The following is a 6,033-nucleotide window of genomic DNA, read 5'->3' as shown; positions in this document are numbered from 1 at the left end:
AGGGTGGGGTGGGTGGAATCTTACCTGCTTGGGATGAGAGGCCAAGAGGCCCCGCCTGAGGGCAAAGGAGGCAGGCCATGCAAAGGCCCTAAGGCTAGGAGCAGAGGGGAGGCTGGGTAACAGCCCAGGACTGGGCTGGAGATATACAGGGACTTGGAGGGATTTGGAGTGCCCTGATGGGTTTTCAGCAATGGGGTGAAAGTGAACGGCCATCCGGTCCACACTGGCTGCAGAGTTGACTAGAAGGGGCCAGCAGTAGGCGTGCACACACGTGCCCGGTGTGTTTCAAGCCCCTGGCGCTGAGATTTGAACTGCTGTCAACCACACAGGACCAGGCTCCTATGCACAGGGCTGAACTGCTGGGTTGTGGGGCCACCCCCCAAATTTTTCATCTCCCACCTGGCCTGTCTTTCAGCAAGAATCCTGTTGGGCCTGTTGAACCCCAATCCCCCTTACCCCTCATTTTTCTTAAGTGTTTCTCGGCCACCGACCCTCCGTCTACCCCTGAGCTGTAAATACACCGTGTCCATGCCGTGTTTGAAACCGAGGCCTGCTTTGAATGGTCCTGAAGAACAGGGACGCTGAGGTGGCCGCGTAGTCCGGTGGAGGCCGGGGAGGCCAGGGAGCGGAGGAGGAAGTGCAGTTCTCTGTCGAGTTTGCACACACCTCTGTCTCCCACTGCACGTTGGCCTACACCTGCCTCAGTGGGGGTGCTGGAAGCTAGTTTAGACTGAGCCAAGGGGAGAAGGGACTTGCCTGTGATCACAGAGCAGCAAGTATTCGCTTAGCAGAGCCCTGTCAGGTGAAGCAGAACCCCCCTGACTGTCTAGAAAGCAGGCACAGCTCCCACTAGCTCTCCTCATCAGGCAGTCACTGAAGTCCTTCCTGTCCTCTCCTGAAGTCAGTTTAAACATTAAGGATGGGACCCACTAGGGGGCAGCAGAGACCGGCCGTGCCTCATGGCTTCCAAGCTACCGGGCTGGGCCTTGGTTGAGAATTCTTCACCTATTATTTTAATTAACAGACTGCTTAATTCATGCTTGCAAAGTGTCTGTGAAACTGCATACTCTGAATTCCTCTTTGAAATCTAAGGGATTGCCAGATGTCTGCATACTGTTCTAACATTTATTAATCTCCTTTATCCTCAGAGCTCCCCTATCTATCCAGTATGTGGAGGCACTGGTCACTGGTCACCCTACAGCCCTGTTCCGGTGACTAGGTCATAAGTGAACTGGTTGCTAACTGGTGGGTCTTGTGTGTCATTGTGCCATAGGGTAGGCATTTTCCCCTTTTTAAAAAATGATTTTTAAAATTTAATTAATTAATTTTTGGGGAGAGGTGTTTTTTTCTTTTTGCTATAGGGCATGTGCGCTCGCCAGACAGACAGAGACAGACAGAGAGACAGAAAACGAGAAATCACCCCCCAGGGGGGATGGTCATGCCGCAATCCCTTCTCCTCCATTCTCCTCTCGGGATCTTAGACACGCACGCACACACGCCCGGTGTGAGTTTAAGCCACCAGATCCAGAACGTGAACCGCGGTCGGCTACATGGGAGTCCAGCGACATAGCCATTACACTAACTGCTGGTCCCTTCTTCATTAATTTATTTTAATTTGACCAGAGAGAGACACAGAAAGGTGAGAAAGCAAGCTGTCAGGTCCAGGACTCGAACTGTGGTCAGCCATGTGGGAGTATCTAGTGCCTTAACCACCACGCCATATGCCCGTCCCGGGTATGCATTTTTCAACAGATACCAAGGGACTCCCTGCTAGAACAATGTCATTCTACCCATGTAAAAGCATGTATTAGGTAAGTGCCAGAAAGAGACACACCACCACACAGTGTAAGTCCGACTAAACCTCTCTGTTCTGCATGCTGCTATGGCCGTATGCTAAATATATTCATCATGTTGTATAAACGAAATACGTAGTCTTCTGCGATTGTACACGCTTCATGTAGTGAATACTGACCAACTGCAGGAATGAGAAAAAGACGAAAAGGGAATTCCTGAGACCCTCACAGTCTGGGGAAAAGGTCCCCCCACACTGGAGAAGTCCAGCAGTCGTTAACTGGGTAGGTCATTAAGTGGGGTGTGGCTGTACTATGTTTCTTTGACATATAAGGAAACTGAGGCCCAGAAGGTTTTTTTTTCCCCCTTCCCTGTGGTCACACCACAAAGAAATGACAAGCCAGGATTTGAACTCAGGCAGTTGGGCCCCAAGGTCTGTACAGTGATGTGCCTGGAAAGAGGTCTGGCCCTGTTGCCTGGACCTGTTTGCAGACCGTATGTGCACGCCCCAAACAAATTCCAAGTACCAGGAGTCATGCAGGTGAGGAAGGCTCCTGCCTGCTTGACAGATTGAGTATTAAAAGGGACTCACTCGGTGTTGTTTATCGTGCCTGCTTTTTTTCAAATTATTTTTATTTAATTTTATGTTGTTATTTTTTAATTTGATCAGAGAGAGACCCTTCTCCTCCATTCTCCTCTCGGGATCTTAGACACGCACGCACACACGCCCGGTGTGAGTTTAAGCCACCAGATCCAGAACGTGAACCGCGGTCGGCTACATGGGAGTCCAGCGACATAGCCATTACACTAACTGCTGGTCCCTTCTTCATTAATTTATTTTAATTTGACCAGAGAGAGACACAGAAAGGTGAGAAAGCAAGCTGTCAGGTCCAGGACTCGAACTGTGGTCAGCCATGTGGGAGTATCTAGTGCCTTAACCACCACGCCATATGCCCGTCCCGGGTATGCATTTTTCAACAGATACCAAGGGACTCCCTGCTAGAACAATGTCATTCTACCCATGTAAAAGCATGTATTAGGTAAGTGCCAGAAAGAGACACACCACCACACAGTGTAAGTCCGACTAAACCTCTCTGTTCTGCATGCTGCTATGGCCGTATGCTAAATATATTCATCATGTTGTATAAACGAAATACGTAGTCTTCTGCGATTGTACACGCTTCATGTAGTGAATACTGACCAACTGCAGGAATGAGAAAAAGACGAAAAGGGAATTCCTGAGACCCTCACAGTCTGGGGAAAAGGTCCCCCCACACTGGAGAAGTCCAGCAGTCGTTAACTGGGTAGGTCATTAAGTGGGGTGTGGCTGTACTATGTTTCTTTGACATATAAGGAAACTGAGGCCCAGAAGGTTTTTTTTTCCCCCTTCCCTGTGGTCACACCACAAAGAAATGACAAGCCAGGATTTGAACTCAGGCAGTTGGGCCCCAAGGTCTGTACAGTGATGTGCCTGGAAAGAGGTCTGGCCCTGTTGCCTGGACCTGTTTGCAGACCGTATGTGCACGCCCCAAACAAATTCCAAGTACCAGGAGTCATGCAGGTGAGGAAGGCTCCTGCCTGCTTGACAGATTGAGTATTAAAAGGGACTCACTCGGTGTTGTTTATCGTGCCTGCTTTTTTTCAAATTATTTTTATTTAATTTTATGTTGTTATTTTTTAATTTGATCAGAGAGAGACATGGGGAAAGTGAGAAAGCATTTTTTTTTAAGATTTATTTATTGACTGTATTTATTATTATTTTTAATTTGCTGTAGGGCACATGGACTCACCAGAGACAGACAGAGACAGAGAGAGAGAGAGAGCAAGCAGCTAGGTCTGGGACTCGAACCCTGGTCCGCCATGTGGAAGTCCAGCACCTCAGCCATGTGGAAGTCCAGCGCTTCAACCGCTACACCTGCCAGACACCCACCGTCCTTTTTTTTTCTCTAAATTAAGACAAGTGATGATAAGGCGCTGGCATGTAGTAAGCTGAATGACCAACTGAAGACTTCAGGGCAAGGTCATCTTCTTGGCCTTTTTGATTGGTAGGTTTTACATCTTATAAAATCTCTTAAGAATATGAGTTAAGGGACCAGCAGATGGCATAATGGCAACATTACTGGACTCCCATGTAGTCGACTGGGGTTTGAGTCCCAGACTCAGTGACTTAAACTCATGCAAGGTGCATGTGCATGCGTGCCCAAGATATGGAGAGGAGAATGGAGGAGAAGGGCGGTGTGGCCATCCCCCATTGGGGGGGTGATTTCTCACTTTCTGTCTCTCTGTGTCTCTGTGGGAGCACATGTACCCCATAGCAAAAATTTCTCTAGAAGAAAAAGAATATGAGTTAAAATCTCAAGGCCAGCAGGTGGCTTGGTGATTAAAGGCACTGGATTCCCACATAGCCCACTAAGGTTTGAGTCCCGGATCTGGCTACATGCTTTCTCACTTTCCCCCTCTCTCTCTGTCTCTCTCTGGCCAAACTGGAAAATACTACTACTACTAATAAATAGAGTTAAATAAAATAATTCTTGAAAAGAAAAAATCTGGGGCTAGCAGACAGCATAGTGGCTACCTCCCTGGACTCCCACATGGCTGACCACTATTCAAGTCCCAGACATGGTGGGTTGAAACCCACGCCGGGTGCCTGTGCCTGCGTGCCCAAAATCCCAGGAAGAGAAGGAACGGAGAAGGGATTGCAGTGTGGCCATACCCCCGGGGAGGTGGGGCGGTGATTTCTCACCTTCCCTCTCCCTGTCTCCTCTCTGGGGCAGAAACCTCTTACCAAAAAAAGAAAAAGAAAAAAGAATATGAGTTAAAATCTTATCTTTTCCTTCAAGTGGTGGGAGGGAGTTTGGAAGTCCTATGGCTCTGACTCATGGCCAGTGCTGTTTGTTTTACAATTATCTCAGCTATGTCCTAATTCCTACAGCTGACTAACTAATCTACAGCACAAAAAGACAGGCAGCAAAGATGGCTGGGTACTTTGGAAAGAATTCTCACTAGTCCCTGGTCGCTAAAACAACAGATGACTTTACTGTCAGGAATTTCAAGAGCATTGTAGGAGAAAGCAGTGATGGGCCTCCCGTAAGCTCACTGCCATCTGAGGGTCATTTTCTTTACTGTGAATTAGCGCAGGCTTCCAGTGAGGGTCGAGGGGCAGGTGCAGCCAAAGGCCCAGTCTCAAGGCTTACTCAGGCATCGGCGTGTAAACAGGTCTCAGACGCCAGGCCCCTTAGAAAGACACTGACTTTTACTTCTTTTAGTTCAGCTCTTCTCAACTCTCGGTTGGAGGAGTTACCACTTCTCTTCAAAACATAAGGGGGAAACTGAGACCAAGCCCTTTTAGCATCCCTGCCCAGTCTTATCCCTGTGCGCTGGAAATAAGGATCCCTTGTTCTGTCTCTTCCAGAGCCTGGGGTATAAATTCTAGGCCTGGTGGCGAGACAGGAGGGAACTGAGGCAAGGGACATTCCAAACACTAAAACCCGACAGATGAGAAATGGCCAACAGACTGAGCCAGTTGGAACCAAGATGGCGCCTGGAACAACCACCGCGTAACCTTCAGACTCATTCAACTTCTAGTGAACCGTATCCCGACACGCCACCCGTGCCACGACAGCCTGGGGTAACCATAGCAATGACTAGAACTACCCTAATAAGGCCGGAAGGTGGGAGGGACAGTGGCTCTAGGAAATCCACTGCCCCTTTCCCAGAGAAGTCATGAGCGACCCTCCCTTACTTGGCCTGACTTTAAGCCAAGCCACGTAACTCGGACCACAGCAGAGCTTGGGGCTGCCCTGCCCTCCCTTTGGATAACCGCTCTCCCCTCCTGTCAGGTAGAAGAACACACAGCTCACCTGTCTCCTACGGGCTGCCCAGCTCTGGAGCAGTCCGCTCTACGCTTCCCCAGTAAACTGGCCTCTCCCTCCCTCGACGGCTCGCTCTCGAATTCCTTCCTGCACGAAGCAGGGACCCTCGCAGCCTGGGTAGAGACTACCCTGCAGGTTGCGTCTCCCTGGCAATAGTAAGATGTGTCACCCTGTCTAGACAAGAAGGCTCAGAGACACCAAGTGTGGCATTCGAAGTCAGCCAACCTGGGGCAGAGACTGCAGCGAGGCTGAGAGGCCTCAGTGCTCCCAGGCCCACGGCTGAAGCCCTCACCCTCATCAAGAAGAATATGAGCTGGCCTGGAAGGCAGAGGCAACAGCAGGGCCCAAACCCGGGTTCCAGGGCATTCCT

The sequence above is a fragment of the Tupaia chinensis genome, unplaced genomic scaffold (genome assembly GCF_000334495.1).
Source record: "Tupaia chinensis unplaced genomic scaffold, TupChi_1.0 Scaffold000078_1, whole genome shotgun sequence".
NCBI lineage: Eukaryota > Metazoa > Chordata > Mammalia > Scandentia > Tupaiidae > Tupaia > Tupaia belangeri.
The sequence above is the reverse complement of the archived record's forward strand: the minus strand, read 5'-3'. Positions refer to the sequence as shown.